The sequence below is a fragment of the Anabrus simplex genome, chromosome 1 (assembly GCF_040414725.1).
Source record: "Anabrus simplex isolate iqAnaSimp1 chromosome 1, ASM4041472v1, whole genome shotgun sequence".
In the NCBI taxonomy this organism is placed as follows: domain Eukaryota; kingdom Metazoa; phylum Arthropoda; class Insecta; order Orthoptera; family Tettigoniidae; genus Anabrus; species Anabrus simplex.
In genome coordinates, this window is record NC_090265.1 from 540,879,538 (window position 1) to 540,897,727 (window position 18,190).

An 18,190-nucleotide genomic window follows, 5' to 3' on the forward strand; every position below is an offset into this window, starting at 1 on the left:
CCTGGAGGTGAAGTGGGAAACCACGGAAAACCACTTCGAGGAAGGCTGAGGTGAGAATCGAACCCACCTCTACTCAGTTGACCTCCCGAGGCTGAGTGGACCCCGTTCCAGCCCTCGTACCACTTTTCAAATTTCGTGGCAGAGCCGGGAATCGAACCCGGACCTCCGGGGGTGGCAGCTAATCACGCTAACCACTACACCACAGAGGCAGCCAGTAGACATTTGATTGATTATTATTGCTGCAGTACCATCTTTCTTTTCTTTCTTTCATTCTTTCTTTCTTTCTTTCTTTCTTTCTATACACTATACACTATACACTCCAAGGTTGGTTTTTCCCTCGGACTAAGCGAGGGATCCTACCTCTAGCAACTCAAGGGCAGTGTCCTGGAGCGTGAGACTTTGGGTCGGGGATACAACTTGGAAGGACCAGTATCTCGCCCAGGTGCCATCACCTGCTATGCTGAACGGGGGCCTTGTGTGGGGTAGGAAAATTGGTTCATAATGTTGATGCTTGTTGTTTAAAGGGGTCTATCAGCTAAAGTAATTGAATTTCGTGGCAGAGCCGGGAATAGAACCCGGGCCTCTGGGGCAAGGCAGCTAATCACACTAATCACTACACCTCAGAGGCAGAAACTGCTGTACTATACACTTAATGTCCATGGTTCCCGTATATGACCTCATTATTAATATTATTATTCTTTCTTTCTGTCTTAATCCGTTTATCCTCCAGGGTTTACCCCTCAAGTGCAATGACCTGGGGAGTGAGACTTTGGATCGGCGATACAACTGGCAAGGAGGGCCAGTACCTCTCCCAGGGGGCCTCACCTGCTATGCTGAACAGGGGCCTTGTTTGGGGATGGGAAGTTTAGAAGGGACAGACAAGGAAGACGGAAGGAAGCGGCCGTGGCCTTAAGTTAGGTACCATCCCGGCATTTGCCTGGAGGAGAAGTGGGAAACCACGTAAAGCCACTTCGAGGATGGTTGAGGTGGGAATCGAACCCATTTCTAGTAAGTTGACCTCTCGAAGTTAAGTGGACCCCCTTCCAGCGCTCGTACCACTCTTCAAATTTCGTGGCAGAGCCGAGAATCGTACCCGGGCCTCCAGGGTTGGCAGCGGACGAGAAGGAACTTAATAATTAATAATAACGATTTAATGTCCACCTGTGCGGTGTAGTGGTTAGTGTGATTAGCCGCCAGCCACGGAGGCCCGGAATCGATTTCCGGCTCTGTCACAAACTTTGAAAAGTGGTACGATGTCTGGAATGGGGTTCACTCAGCCTCGGAAAGTCAACTAAGTAGAGGGAGATTCGATTCCCAACTCAGCCACCCTCGAAGTGGTTTTCCGTGGTTTTTCTATTGTCCTGCAGGCAAATGCCGGGATGGTACCTAACTTAAGGCCACGGCAACATCCTTCCCTCCTCCTTGTCTATCCTTTCCGATCTTTCCCTCCCCCCACAAGGCCACTGTTAGCAAAGCAGGTGAGGCTGCCTGTGCGATGTACCGGTCGTCTTGCCTGGTTGTATCCCCGACCAAAAAGTCTCACGCTTCAGGACACAACCCTTGAGGCTGTAGAGGTGGGATCCCTCGATGAGCTCGAGGGAGAAACCAACTCTGGAGTGTAAACGGATTAAGACAAATAAATAAATAAATAAATAAATAAATAAATAAATAAATAAATAAATAAATAAATAAATAAATAAATGTCCGCCTCTGTGGTGTAGTGGTTTGTGTGATTGGCTGCCACCCCCGGAGGCCCAGGTTCGAAAAGTGGTACAAAGGTTGGAACGGGGTCCACTTAGCCTCGGGAGGTCAACTGAGTAGAGGAGGGTTCGATTATCTCCTCAGCAATCCTCAAAGTGGCTTTCCGTGGTTCCCACTTCTCCTCCAGTCAAATGCCGAGATGGTACCTAACTAAAGGCCACGGCTGCTTCCTTCACACTTCCTTGTCTATCCCTTCCAGTCTTCCCATCCCCTGGCAAGGCCCTGTTCAGCATAGCACGTGAGGCCGCCTGGGTGAGGTAATGGTCCTCCTCCCCAGTGGTATCGCCCGACCCAAAGTCTCAAGCTCCAGGACACTGAACTTAGAGCGGTAGGATCCCCCGCTGATTCCGAGGAAAAAACCAACCCTGGAGGGTAAGCAGATTAAGGAAGGAAATTAAAATTATTACAAGAGATGCTGGAAGGGGCTGGAATTACCATCCTCTTTGCTGAATGCAGAGTTTGACGTTGTTTTTCTTTTTTCACTTGGTTTTGAACAGTTTGTATAAGGTTTCCCGTGTAATTGAGTCACCCAATCTTTTATTTCTCCCTTAAGGCCCCAATTGTTTTGGGGCTATTTTTATGTACTGAGGGCTTTGTAGCACCCCCAGTTAAGTTTCTGACGGATAGAACTATGATTTTCACACCAGATAAAGGCGAGGAGTGTACCTTAATTAAAGTCATGATCACCACCTTCCCAATCATAGCCCTTTCCCATCCTTACGATGCCGAAAACCTTCAATGAGTGAGTGCGACCTTAAACCACCAGAAAAAAAGTTCTATGTGCTGACCCGCATAAACATTTGTTTCCTGTGCTAATTTACGCATTAATTTGGTGGGTCTCCTCAGCATTACATCAGAAATTTGGTTCAGTTTTGCCTAGGTTAAAATTTTAGGTATACCTCTCCTCCAAGCGTCATGCACAGACCCTGTTTTACGAAATGAATTAATTAAATCTCCCACTGTATCACGATTTTGACATATTAAATTGAATAAAGTTAACGAAATGCGACGATTCAGAAAACTCATCGCTTTCAAGGAAGGCGTACGCCGCTAAAAACAATTTCAGTTGTTAATACGAGCATTTTTACTTCAAAAACCCAACTACTTGTTAAAAACGCAACTATCACACTGAGTTGTAATGCTGTTAAGTGTAAGGATAGTACCTGCTTGAGGTCTTTCTTTCGTAATCCGTTTAACCTCCAGGGTTGGTTTTTCTCTCGGACTCAGCGAGGGATCACACCTCTCCCCTGGAGCGTGCGACTTTTGGGTCGGGGGAATTCAGCTGGGTAGGACGACCAGAACCTCGCCCAGGCGGCCTCACCTGCTATGCTGAACAGGGGCCTTGTGAGGGGATGGGAAGACTGGAAGGGATAGACAAGGAAGAGGGAAGGAAGCGGCCGTGGCCTTAAGTTAGGTACCATCCCGGCGTTTACCTGGAGGAGAAGTGGGAAACCACGGAAAACCACTTCGAGCATGGCTGAGGTGCAAATCGAATCACTCCTCTACTCAGTTGACCTCACGAAGCTGATTGGACTCCGTTCCTGCCCTCGTATCAGTTTTAAAATTCTGTGGCAGAGCCGGGGATTGAACCCGGGCCTCCGGGGTGGCAGATAATCACGGTAGCCACTACACCAAGGAGGCGAACATTACTATTGTCATCACTGAATTAACCTTAACATGATTTGGTGCATCGTATCTTGACAGTCATGAGTTGCTGACCAACGCCTGGTTGATATTGCTTATCTGCAAAAATCTTGTGCGTCAAAACTGATAAAACAAAAATCAAACCTTCGAAGGTGTACAGCACTTCCATCACTATAAAGTACTAATACAAACTGTTTTAAATCTCGAAGATTTATTGCCACACAATGAATGGATCTTGTGTGGTCTGCGGGTGATTGTTTTCAAAACCAATGGCAATACGAAATATGCAACTTTGATGACCTAACACAGTAAAGCCTTCATGATTTTTTCATATCAAAACATAGAAAAGTCATCCTATAACGTTAGTTTTGCTATTGTGAATCGCTTGGATGAGAAGGAGTGAATTGTTGTGTTATTTTTGTTTTGAATATCAACTTCACACCCACCAATGGATATATTCAGATGCTGCCTTTTCCTTCTCCCAAAATCTCTTCATATTCTCTTCGTGCCTTTTCTTACGACCTTCTGACCAAGTTTTGTTGGCGGTAGTGTGCTTGGATGGTGTGTAAAGCGGTGATTGTCGGCTAATTTTCTGACCTTAGATTTGTGTAACAGAGTGTCATCTCATCTGTGATGCCTATTTTCTGAAGATATTTTCCAACGAGCAGCCAATTGCTTTTTTATTTATTTTCATTGATAGGGCAAGGTTCATACATCTTTTTGGTCAGTCTCTGATTATTCATTCTGAGAATATGTCTGTAAAATGTCAAACGCCTTTTCCAAATGTTATTGCTGAACATGAGGGGGCCTCACATTACCCTTCTTGTCGAGGCCCCAAGAAGGTAGACTCCTGTGTGTGGGGGTGTAGAATAACATCTACGGTATCTTGTTCCTGTGAAATGAAATGGCGTTTGGCTTTTAGTGACGGGAGTGTCCGAGGACATGTTCGGCTCGCCAGATGCAGGTCTTTTGATTTGACACCCGTAGGTGACCTGCGCGTCGTGATGAGAATGAAATGATGATGATGACGACACATACACCCAGCCCCCGTGCCAGAGAAATTAACCAATGAAGGTTAAAATTCCCGACCCGGCCGAGAATCGAACCCGGGGCTCCTGTGCCACGCTAACCACTTAGCCATGGAGCCGGACTCCTGTTCCTGTAGTAAAAGGTGACTAATAGGGACCCTAGAGACTCTTAACTTAAGAGTGTGAGTTGGCGTCCACCAGGCCCTTAGCTGAGTCTGGCGTTGCCTGCACTCACTTGTGCTACGCTGATTACTTTCCTATCCGACCTCCCTTGGTCAACTCCTGTTATTTTCTAACGCCGACGGTATTGGAGCATTCGCGGCTTAACGAGTCTTTCATTTTCACGCCATTCGGGGTCCTTGCCTCTCTTTTGCCTATACCTTAATATTTCTAAGTGTCGGACCTCTTCCAGTTTTCCCTCTTATTAGTGTTAATGGAGAATGCTTGGGCAGTTGTACTTCCTCTTAAACAATAATCACCACCTCCACCATCACCAAGAAAATGGTGATTCGGATTGTCTGATCATTACAATATTCTCTTGTATGTAGTAAACTCTTGTGAATTCGATGTGGGTACTCTGGGTTCGTCGGTAATGTAACATTGGGGATGACGGAGGAATTGAAGAACCGGTATGTCGTGAATTCTGAGGTCACTTCTATTGAACTGTAAGTGGATATACTAACAAGGGAGATCCTCAAGATGTTACACTCCTATTCCGTTCGAAGTCTGCATGCCGATAACTGAGCTACGTACATTATAAAGTGAAAACAGTATATGTTCAGATTAATATTTAATGCTGTTTCTTAACGCTGAAGTGGTGAAAATACGAGTGGAAATACACCATGCTGTAGTTCCCGGCTGTGATAATGTAGAGAGGGATGAGTCACAGTTGTACAGTTGACTGCTGGCTGACCACGACGCGACGGGCCGATAATTAATTTAAGACTACCATAGAAGACACAACATAAACAAAAACATCAACTAGTACGGTAGGATGACGGTGAAAATAAACATAAACGAGTGAGCTGACCGTTCGGTTAGAGTCGCGTAGGTGTTAGCTTGCATCTGGGAGATGGTGGGTTCGAATCCCACCGTCGGCAGCTCTGAATATCTGAATATCGTTTTCCGTGGTTTTCAATTTCGCAAGAAGCAATTGCTGTGGCTGTACCTTAATTACGACCACGGTCGCTACCTTCCCAATCGTAGCCCCCTCGCATCTTTGCGTCGCCAAAAACCTTCGATGTGTTAGTGCGACGTTAGGAAAAACCCACACAACACATCACACGTGGTTATGCTTACAAACACCATATTCTCGACTGATAACCAGGGCACGAATCCTGTACATTAGTTATTATATTACCGGGCGAGTTGGCCGTGCGGTTAGGAGCGCGCGGCTGTGAGCTTGCATCCGGAAGATAGTGGGTTCGAATTCTACTGTCGGCAGCCCTGAAGATGGCAAATGCTGGGGCTGTAGGTCTACCTTAATTAAGGCCACGACCGGTGCCTTCCAACTCCTAGGTCTTTCCTATCCCATCGTCGCCATAAGACCTGTCAAAAGACCTAGCAAAAAAAAAAAGAAAGTAGATATTATATTTTCAATTTTTATTGGGTTAAACATCAGTGTACGTTGTTACCTGTGTTATTCGTAACACTCAACTGTACTAATATATTTTTTAGAAATGATATTTGTTCGGGGCTTCGACCTTTTGCCCCTACTTGCACCATATGATATGAACCTGCGTGTAATTGGAATTGCGGAAGTGTAGAGTGTTGAATGTGAGGAAAGGAGCGTTAAGGACGCCACAAACACCCTGTCCCCGGGCCAGGGATATTAATCATTTACAATTAAAAACCCCTGGCCCGGCCGGGAATCAAACCCGGGACCACCGGGTTACGGGCGGACGAGTTGCCCCCCTACACCGCAGGCCCTGTCCTAATATTACACGTCCAAGTGGAAGAATAACTTAAAGTACTCAACAATTGATACTGGCGCGAATCAAACACTTATGTCAACTCCGCAGTACGCAATTTTTAATTATTTTAGGTGATTCAAGCTCTTCATAAGCAATCTACTAAATAGCCCATGTTTATCACAAGGACGACAGATTAGTAAAAGGGACGATGAAGTGTTTCATGGCATGATGGTTCGTTTCAAAGTTACTTCTTGAACGAACAGTGCTCATGAACACCACTAAAGTGTGTCGTCCTATGGAATTTCTATGGAAGAAATGCAACTGTACACACTTTAAAAAACTGTTCCTGATGTAGAAAAGTCTTGTTTTTTGTTTGCATGTCTTTCTTTCTTAATCCGTTCACCGTCCAAGGCTGGTTTTCCCTCGGACTCAGCGAGGGATCTCACCTCTACCGCCTCAAGGTCAGGTTCTGGAGAGTCGGAGATACAACTGGCAAGGAGGACCAGTATATATCCCAGGCAGCATCATCTGCTCTGCTGAACAGGGGCAATGTGGGGAATGGAAAGATCGGGAGGGATGGACAAGGAAGAGGGAAAGGAAGCGGCCGGCCGCCATAAGTTAGGTACCATCGTGGCATTTGCCTGAAGAAGTGGGAAACCACGGAGAGCCACGTAGAGGATGTCTGAGGTGGGAATCGAACTCTTTTCTACTCACTTGACTTCCCGAGCCTGAGCGGAGGCTTATCAAAATTTCATGGCAGAGCCCAGAATCGAACCCGGGACTTTTATGACATTTACCATCCTTAACACTGCATCTATTCATACCCCAACAGCGACTGTGAATTAGTGACGTATTTGAAACACTGCTACTGAAAATAATGTTCTTCTTTTCCTTCTACTACCTCTTTTCCCACTAATTAGTGGGTTCGTGAGTGAGAAATGTGTCGCGCATGTTGATTTAGTCCTATTTTTTTTTTTCTAGCGGCTTTACGTCGCACCTACACGGATGGGTCTTATGGCGACGATGGAATAGGTAAGGTCTAGGAGTTGGAAGGAAGCGGCCATGGGCTTAATTAAGGTACAGCCCCAGCATTTGCCTGGTGTGAAAATGGGAAGCCACGGAAAACCATCTTCAGGGCTGCCGACAGTTACCCACTATCTCCCGGATGCAAGCTTACAGCTGCGCGCCCCTAACGGCACGGCTAACTCGCCCGGTAGTCCTATTTTATGGCCAGATGTCCTTCCTGACGCCAACCCTATATGGAGGGATGATTTCTTATGGTGGTTTGAAGCATGACATGTTGTGTGTGTGTGTGTGTGTGTGTGTACGAAGCAGAAAGTGCTGAAAAAACAGAGTCATAGTTAACCAGACGTGATTAAAATCCCCGTAGCCGTCTCTGTGGTGTAGTGGTTAGTGTGATTATCTGCAGCCCCGGAGGCCCGGGTTCGATTCCCACCTCAGATACGGAATTAAAAAATGGTACGAGGGCTGGAGCGGAGTCCATTCAGCCTCAGGTGGTCAGCTGAGTAGAGACGATGGGACAGGGAAGGGCTAGGAGTGGGAAGGAAGCGGCCGTGGCCTTAATTAAGGTACAGCCCCAGCATTTGCCTGGTGTGAAAATGGGAAACCACGGAAAACCATTTTCAGGACTACAGACAGTGGGGTTCGAACCTACTATCTTCCGAATACTGGATACTGGCCGCACTTAAGCGACTGCAGCTATCGAGCTCGGTATGGATACTCTTACAGGGATGTTTGGTGACATGGGTTTTTTATCGCTGGCTTTACATCGTACCGACACAGAGAGGTATTATGGCGGCAATGGGATAGGAAAGGGCTAGGAGTGGGAAGGAAGCGGCCGTGGCCCCAGCATTTGCTTGTTGTGAAAATAGGAAACCACGGAAAACCATCTTCAGGGCTACCGACAACGGGATTCGAACCTACTATTTCCCAAATGCAATCTCATCTTTTCGCGTTATCATTATAGAATTATCATTTCTTCAACTTATTTTAATCTAAATATTTCTAGAGTCTTGTACATCTAATCCGAGCGTACATATAAAACATATCATTTTATCTACGTACGTTAAAGTAGGCTGAGTGGCCGTGCGTTTTAACGCGCTACGGCTATGGAGCGAAGCTCTGCATTCGGAAAACGTGTGGGTTCGTATCCCACCGTCGGCTGTTCTCAGAATGGTTTTCTGTGGTTTAATATTTTCACTTCCAGGCAAATGCCGGTGCAGTTCCCAACCATAGGCCAGAGGTGAGTCCTCCCACCCCTTACCCAATTGCATTAACCATAACACATTTCATTTTCATTATCTCCTCAACTAAGGTTGGTGCCAGGAAGGGCATCCGGCCGTAGAAACATCCCGTATAAATTAATATCATCTCATCCCGACCCGGTATCACGAAACGAGACTAAGAGGTAGACATACATATAGATGAAAGTAGGCTAATTCTATTTTGAGCAGCTGCTTACTTAACGTCCAGTATGAATGTTTGAACAGTTTGAGCATTATTTTTAAGCAGTAATTTAATAGTGTCCCCTATTGTATAAGAAGGTATAAGTTAACTGTTAAGTTTGAAATGGGCTGTAATTGCTTCAAAAAGGGTAGCACTATCGAAGAAACAAAGTGTTACAGCAAAATCCTTTGATTTGTAATTGGAAAGTGTAAAATTCAACGGTTTTAATACGCCCATCTTCTGTCCTACTTCTTAAAACTTATTTAACCACCTTTACACCCACAACCATCTGGTAACTCTAAATGAAAGGTTCATTTGAGTCCTGTTTATTCTCTGTCAGTCCCAATATTAACGCATCAGTCTCAAACGGTAAATATAAATAATTTAATGAGTTTCAACATACGATTCGTAAGAAACCTGGTATGTAGTTTCCCCAGTTACTTGAGGGATGTCTTCCTGTACCAGTCCTTCAGTAGGGAATTCCCTCACAGCAACCTGACTGTTCGTACGTTACTGATGAGTGATCGCAAATGGGACAATGCATAACACGTCAAAAATAAATTAGTCTTGTATTCTACCTGAGTGATCGCAAATGGGACGACACCTCCCAGGACAAGGAAGCTTCAAGTGCATGCGTCAACCAAGCGACTTAAATTTCGCTTGGGTAGGTCTCTTTCCCGCCAGCAAGGAAACCCAACTCCCTGGAGAAACTGTTTTTGCGGTAGTTCGAGCGGATTGTCGAGACAGCTGTACTTAGCTTGGCTCAGATAATCGCAGTTGTTTAAACATTATGAAGAGCGTTCTAAGGAATAATAAGAAGACGTATACAAAGTCATTTACCGCAGCAGCTCTGGGGTAGATGGGGTTCAGTGCACGCCACTGGATGTACTGGTCCTCCTCCCTAGTTGTATCTCCGACCAAATACCTCATGCTCCTTGACACCGCCCTTGAGGCGGTACAGGTGGAATCCCCAAAGGTCTCGACGCTGAAAATCAGCCAAAGAGCCGTACCAAAGTAAAACAAAATAAAAGAAAGGAAAATTTGCAAATAAAGAACAATGAAGGCGTCCGATAGTTTCGAACCAACGAGTTTATCCACTCGCAAGCGCTTAGCGCTGAGATACCGAAGTGTCGCAAAGCTAGCCGCTCGTAGGACGTGATGTATAAACAGTTAAGCGCGCCACCATCCTGACACACTTGTATTTAGGACTCTAGGGGCCGATGGAACAACATATTAAAACTGAATCTATGATTTTTGTTGATTAATTTTCCACTGTCATGCTCGGTACTTGTAAGTTAATTACCCACATAATAATATAATTATGTCCGCCTCTCTGGTGTAGTGGTTAGCGTGATTAGCTGCCATCTCGGAGGTCCAGGTTCGATTCCCGGCTCTGCCACGAAATTTGAAAAGTGGTACGAGGGCTGGAACGGGGTCCACTCAGCATCGGAAGTGGTTCTCTGTGGTTTCCCACTTCTTCTCCAGGGAAATGCCGGGATGGTACCTAACTTAAGGCCACGGCCGCTTTCTTCCCTCTTCCTTTTCTAATCCCTTCCAATGTTCCCTCGGACTCAGCGAAGGATTCCACCTCTACCGCCTCAAGGGCAGTGTCCTGGAGCGTGAGTCATTGAGTCGGGGATACAACTGGGGAGAATGACCAGTACTTCGCCCAGGCGGCCTCGCCTGCTATGCTGAACACGGGGATTGTAAGGGGGTGGGAAGATTGTAAGGGATAGAGAGGGAAGAGGGAAGGAAGCGGCTGTGGCCTTAAGTTAGTTACCATTCCGGCATTTGCCTGGAGAAGTGGGAAAACACGGAAAACCACTTCCAGGATGGCTGAGGAGGGAATCGAACCCCCTCTACTGAGTTGACCTTCCGAGGTTGAGTGGACACCGTTCAAGCATTCGTACCACTTTTCAAATTGTCGTGGCAGAGCCGGTAATCGAACCCGGGCCTCTACTGTTAAAAAATTGCACGCTATCGTTCACCGTATATAAGCATCGTATATCGCATATCGTATAGCCTATCGTATATCAGTTATTTGACACAGTTCAAATGGTATTTGAGACAGTCAATGTTTCAGGATCGCAGAATGTATTTTGGTCCGCTTCTGTGGTGTAGTGGTTAATGTGATTAATTTGCCACCCCCGGAGGCCTGGGTTCGGTTCCCAGCTCTGTCACGAAATTTGAAAAAGTGGTAGGAGGGCTGGAACGTGATCCACTCAGCCTCGGGAGGTGAACTGAGTAGAGGGGGTTTCGATTCCCACCTCAGCCATCCTCGAAAAGGTTTTCTGTGGTTTCCCACTTCTCCTTAAGGCAAATGTCGCAATTGTATCTAACTTAAGCCACAGCCACCTCCTTCTCTCTTCCTTCTGCCCTTGAGGCGGTAGAGGTGGAATCCTTCGCTGAGTCTGTGGGAAAAGCCAACCCTGGAGGGTGAACAGATTAAAAAAGAAGATGCAGTGTGGGTGTAGACCCACAAGTGGCCACGGCTGTTCCGTGGTCCAACAGCTCTGCACTGTGACGGGCCAACAGACCAGAGGAGGGGTGGCCACGGCTCTACCGTGGCTCTAAGCCTCTGAGTTCGAGAGACGGAACAGGGCTGGACCTCACGGCTGGCGCCAACCGTCGGCTGTCCTGAGAATGGTTTTCCGTTGTTTTCCATTCTTCTTCACTAAGGCGAAAACCGAGACAGTCCCTAGTATAGGCCACGGCCACCAACCCCCTCACACTCACCGAGTATCTCCTTCACCCTAACAAATCTCCCGGCATGAGAGATGGTGTTACCGCTAAGAGGTCCGCCTCCACCTCTTCAGGGGAGGAATGAAAACATTTTAGTAGAGATGATGATAATGATGATGATGATGATGCTTGTTGTTTAAAGGGGCCTGACATCTAGGCCATCGGCGTCTTTAGTAGTAATAGTATGCTAGGTAAATAAAGGGCACTTTTGCTTAACTGAAGCTGTTGTTAAATTTGGTTGGGAGTAATATGTTGAATATCGAGGTAAACAGAAGTAATGGTGAGATTCGCCCATGCTCCCTCTTCATGTTCATTGGTCCTGATCGAGAATTGCAGCTACTTAAACTGAATAAGTGATAGGCCCAACATCTTTTTTTTTTGTAATTGTATCAGTAGCCGCCTCTGTGGTGTAGTGGTTAGCGTGATTAGCTGCCACCCCCGGAGGTCCGGGTTCGATTCCCGGCTCTGCCACGAAATTTGAAAAGTGGTACGAGGGCTGGAACGGGGTCCACTCAGCCTCGGGAGGTCAACTGAGTAGAGGCGGGTTCGATTCCCACCTCAGCCATCCTCGAAGTGGTTTTCCGTGGTTTCCCACTTCACCTCCAGGCAAATGCCGGGATGGTACCTATCTTAAGGCCACGGCCGCTTCCTTCCCTCATCCTTGCCTATCCCTTCCAATCTTCCCATCCCCCTACTAGGCCCCTGTTCACTATAGCGGGTGCGGCCGCCTGGGCGAGGTACTGGTCATACTCCCCAGTTGTATCCCCCGACCAAGAGTCTGAAGCTCCAGGACACTGCCCTTGAGGCGGTAGAGGTGGGATCCCTCGCTCAGTCCGAGGGAAAAGCCGAACCTGGAGGGTAAACAGATGATGATGATGATGATGATGAATTGTATCAGTGAATCTTTCTTTTTCTTCTCAATCTGTTTACACTCCAGGCTTGGTTTGTCCCTCGGACTCACTTCTACCGCCTCAATGACAGTGTCCTGGAGCTTCACAGTCTGGTCTGGGATACAACTGGGGAGGATGGCCAGTACCTCGCCCAGGCGGTCTCACGGGGATTGGGGGGAATGGGAAGATTGAAAGGGGTAGACAAGGAAGAGGGAAGGAAGTGGCCGTGGCCTTAAGTTAGGTACCATCCCGGCATTTGCCTGGAGGAGAAGTGGGGAAAGCACGAAAAACCACTTCCAGGATGACTGAGGTGAGATCAGTGAATCTCTGAGTGAAATGTGTGTAACGAAACAGCGGAAACAGTTTTGCCATGCACTGTAGCAAGTCTTGAATATTAACGGTCACTTCATTGAGTGTTAAGTGGAGATACAAAGTCCATTGATCAGTCCCAGTCATGGATTATCTCTACGCCAGTAATCTTATGCACATTCGTGGTCTCCGATAGCCGTGATCGTCTAGTGGTTAGGACATTGCGTTGTGGCCGCAATAACCCAGGTTCGAATCCTGGTCACGGCAGTGGTAGAACACTGTCGCGGGGAGACTATTTTTCTGCCATAATTTTCTCCTTTGATCTCCAAAATAAGCAACACATTTACAATATTTATATAAAGCACCAATTATTGCGAAATGACATATTTATTAAGTTAGGCTTAAATTATACAAGTGTAATGTAAAAACCTGGGTACTATAGTAGACAATTAATTGAAGTATTTTCCTTATTCGTCTGTTTATCCTCCAGGGTCGGTTTATCCTTCGGACTCAGCGAGGGATCCCACATCTACCGCCTCAAGGGCAGTGTCCTGGATCTCCAGACTCTGGGTCGGGGATACAACTGGGGAGGATGATCAGTACCACGCCCAGGCGGCCTCGCTGAGTCCGGGGGAAAGACCGACCCTGGAGGGTAAACAGATAAAGAAAAAGAGGAATTAGGGAAATAAATAATTTATCCAGGGAAATGTTCAATACATTTCAAAGTTCTTTGATATCTTTTAAGAGAAAGCTATAACAAATGCTGAACGATGATTGATTGATTGATTCATTGAACCCAAGGATCATTAAGCCCATTGGCCTGTCGAGGCGAATGCTGCGTCTGCCTCGTAGCCAAATGACGATACCGTCAGCCATATTGCTTGGCTTTCGTGAGCGATTCCGCTGCCTCTCTTATCAAGCACCCGAAGTTAGTGTCACGAGCCTGAGTGAACTCCATTCCATCCCTTAGCATCATCATCATCATCATCATCTGTTTACCCTCCAGGTTCGGCTTTTCCCTCGGACTCAGCGAGGGACCCCACCTCTACCGCCTCAAGGACAGTGTCCTGGAGCTTCAGACTCTTGGTCGGGGGATACAACTGGGGAGAATGACCAGTACCTCGCCCAGGCGGCCTCACCTGCTATGCTGAACAGGGGCCTTGTGGAGGGATGGGAAGATTGGAAGGGATAGACAAGGAAGAGGGAAGGAAGCGGCCGTGGCCTCAAGTTAGGTACCATCCCGGCATTCGCCTGGAGGAGAAGTGGGAAACCACGGAAAACCACTTCCAGGATGGCTGAGGTGGGAATCGAACCCACCTCTATTCAGTTGACCTCACGAGGCTGAGTGGACCCCGTTCCAGCCCTCGTACCACTTTTCAAATTTCGTGGCAGAGCCGGGAATCGAACCCGGACCTCCGGGGGTGGCAGCTAATCTAGAAAGGAACCGAGGGCCTCCTGGCTCTACCCCTACACCACAGGGATGCGGATGGCATTTCAGATAGCTATGTCTGAGATCCATTCACGCGGGCCGGTATGACCCGTGGCCGGTCTGAGAAACGGAGACTCGATTGTTCAAAGGGTGATATGAAACTCGTCGGTGTCTGCTCCACCGACACTGTAAATCGGATGGAGTAGCGTTCGACCAGCAAGAGAGAGGATCATGCAGCTAAGGCATTTTTAACGTCTTCTTCAGCAGCTATCCATTTTAAGAGGTGTTGTCAAATAACCCTTCGACTTAAAAGTAATGTAAACTCTTGTACTCATCCTGAGGTACAGCAGCTCTTCTCAGACGAGTTGCATGTACGTACCATTTTAACCACGTACCTGCCCTCCTGCTATTCTAAAATTTCTGGTAGTACCGGGATTCGAACCCAGTCCTCCGAGGATGGCAGTTAATAGTGCTAACCGTTACGTTACGGAGTCGGACTAACAATACAGGACACTTCGGTCACTCTGGGATGAAGGAATATTAGAACGTACAAGGTAGCGACCATGGCATCAATTAAGGTAGAGCTCAGATGTTTTGCCTACTATGAATTATTATTGTATATATCGTATAGCTAATATCGCAACATTACCTTACACGGAAATTGATCATTTTCTACCTGCTACCTCATACAATGAAAATCCACAACCTGTTTCCAATCATGTGACCCGGTCAGGAATGGAATGAATGAAGCCCCCTTCATTTTTTTTGCTAGTTGGTTTAGGTCGCATCGACACAGATAGGTCTTATGGCGACGATGAGATAGGAAAGGCCTAGGAGTTGGAAGGAAGCGGCCGTGACCTTAATTGAGGTACAGGCCCAGCATTTGCCTGGTGTGAAATTGGGAAACTACGAAAAACCATCTTCCGGGCTGCCGACAGTGTGATTCGAACCTACTATCTCCCGGGTGCAAGCTCACAGCCATTTGTAGTTTAAATTATTATTATTATTATTATTATTATTATTATTATTATTATTATTATTATTATTATTATTAATCTGTTTTCCCTCCAGGGTCGGTTTTCCCTCGGACTCAGCGAGGGATCCCACCTCTACCGCTTCAAGGGCAGTGTCCTGGAGTTTCAGACTCTGGGTCGGGGATACAATTGGGGAGGATGACCAGTGCCTTATTATTATTATTATTATTATTATTATTATTATTATTATTATTATTATTATTATTTCTTTCTTTCTTTCTTTCTTTCTTTCTTTCTTTCTTTCTTTCTTTCTTTCTTTCTTTCTTTTTTTCTTTCTTAATGCGTTTACCCACCATGGTTGGGAGGATGGTTGCCTAGTTGTCTAACCATAAGACCTATCTGTCGGTGTGACGTAAAGCAACTAGTAAAAACAATACAAATGGAAAATGAAGTCACACGAGACGATTTAAACTGCGAATATAATACGCAGCACTTTATGTCGTTAACAAGAACTTGCCTCGATCTCCAGGAAAGGTCTGAGGACAGTCACAGATTGGTGATAATGATTTCCTCAATCTTACAGATAGTCTATACATTGGAAATTTGTCCTAATTATAAGTGAAATTGAAAAATCACGAAAGAACAACTTCAAAACTGCCGACGGTGAGATTCGCACGAATTATTTCCTGAATGTTGCTCACAGCTTGACGATCCGTCCCTGAAAGTCAACCCTTCTGATACGAAACTCCGCTGTATACATAACTAAATATCAACAGACTCTGCTGGTATTAGATTCCGGAACCTCGCGCACAGTAGGCGAAAATCCATCCATCTGTCCCACTTTATCAGCTCTGTTCAGTACATGAGACAACGACATTACAGGCATTCCTTTATCATTCTGAAGGAAAGTCAGAACTAACTTCGTGAAGGAGTGCTAGAACTAGAACTTCACATGAGATGCTATAAGAGTAAAGTGAGAAATCGTGACCTCCTGAGATTAATTCTCGTATCAAGGCTGTGTGTCTCTGACCGAATAGCGCTGGCTTTCTGAGCACCAGTAGGCGAGTTCAATTCCGGCTCAGTTCGGTGGTATTTAGGAGGTGATCAAATACTCTTGCTTCATGCGGAACAAAATTCCAATACCTTGGCGTATAAAACCATTAAAAGTAGTTAGTGGGTCGTAATGACTGTAATGACGAATTTTTGGAAGATATCTTAGAGTGCATTATAGAGGAAATAGAAGGAGATGTAGGTCAATGGTTGTTTATTGGATTGCTTCTGCGAGTTATGAAGTTACATTATTCACTATAATTGTCCAATAATTGGTATTCCGTATCTCACATATAGTGAAAGCATGAATTATTGGGTACAAATTAAGCCCAGTGGGTATTAAATGGAATTCATAGCATCAATAAACCATACAGAGCAAATGTTTACGCAAATAGCGTTTAACTACAGCTAATCATTTTTTCCTGTCAATAAATGTTACGATTTTTCAGTCCTATCGAACAATCAAAAATCACTACTGTATTTGACCTTCAGGAGGTTCCGGATTTGACTCTCTGCTTAGGCACGAATTGAGGATTAATATAAGAGCAGGAATCGAGAACGTTCAGCAATGAGAAGGCAAATAATGAGCTACCTGATGCACGAAAGTGTTAGTAAATTTATTATTATTATTGTTGTTGTTTCTGGGATTTCGTGGAACGCAGAGGTGTGAGAAGGTGAGGGCATGAATGGGTGGATAGAAAAAAGATCAAATTTTAATTTATAACTGTAGAATTTGAAATTTTATTTCTTTACTTGATTTTTTGTTTCTTTTCAGATTGAAAATTTTGTTAACCAAAAACAATTAACATGTTTATAGATAAAAGTTAGCTTTGAGCTCGATAAATAATCTTAGAAAAGCCTAGAACAGTCAGACACCAACGATTTAACAGCATCAGCTTGAAGATCTCAAGTTACAATTTTTACATGAGCACCACTGCTCCATTCAATTACTCCTCTAGGAGACTGAGCTCCAAAATTTACTACATTCAAAAGAGAGTCTTTGCTCCACACTATCACCTAGGTGACTATTCCCCCAAAATTTAAAAGATCCACGCCTCTCCAAGGCACAATGTAACTTTTATAAAAAACAAACAGTAGACACTACCTTATCCGGTCAACAGTCTAAGTTACATTTAAATAGGAAGTTGATGGAGAGTAGTTAACTTTAAAAGGAGTAAGTAATAAGTACCCGTTCTACATGGCCTTAGTGAAAAAGGAAAGGTTAAAGTTACTGGCCGTAAACCAAAATGTTAGGAGGTGAGCGCTTGCACTCCTTTGAAGTTCACTTGAAAAATCTTCAAACCCTATATGGGCTTACGGCCCGAAGTTACAGAGGCTAAGCCTATACTACGGAGGTGACTAGATGGAGAGCAAGTTTTAATTTACAAAAGGAAAATTTTAAAGTTTACGAGATCATAGTCACCTCAATACCAAGTTGAAGGGAAGAAACGAGGGTTCACACTTTTTATTCCTAAAGTTTAAATTATACATTGAAAGATTTATATTAAGAAGGGATTTTGAAACCTTCCTCTCAAATCAGCTTTCAGAAATTATTACATGATTAAAAGATGTCTGCCATTACCTTGAGCTGGAGGGCCTTCTGGAGATGGGCGAGGCGTGCCCCCTGCCTTCTCTATGAACACACTCCATACCCCTTGACTGGAGCGATAGAAAGACAACACGGCCCCAAAAGTCCCAGCTTTTATAGTGGAGAGGAAGGTTCCAGAATTATCTGGGCCGAAGTCCTATACACACCCACAGTTTTGACGGGTTACAAAATTAAATTCCGAAACTTATATTTGGCTAAAACTTTAAGCAGGCGGGAAGAGATAGAAGTGCTAGTAACATCAGAAAAACAATATACAAATAATACAAAAAAAATCGCTTGAAATTTAATTGACCATCCTCTCACCACAGGGGCACACAAATCGACAGTAGAGACATCTAACGATAAATGTTCAAACTTCTTCCACTGGAAGCTTCA

General features: G+C 45.3%; 1 protein-coding gene and 1 non-coding gene across 2 annotated transcripts in view; one reads left to right on the forward strand and one right to left on the reverse strand.

The window, feature by feature from the left end:
- prom (prominin) overlaps positions 1-18,190 on the reverse strand; it is a 330,972-nt gene that overhangs the window by 264,400 nt on the left and 48,382 nt on the right. The window lies entirely within an intron of this gene.
- On the forward strand, positions 12,949-13,020 carry TRNAH-GUG (transfer RNA histidin (anticodon GUG)). Its single transcript has one exon. It is a non-coding gene; the product is annotated as a tRNA-His (tRNA).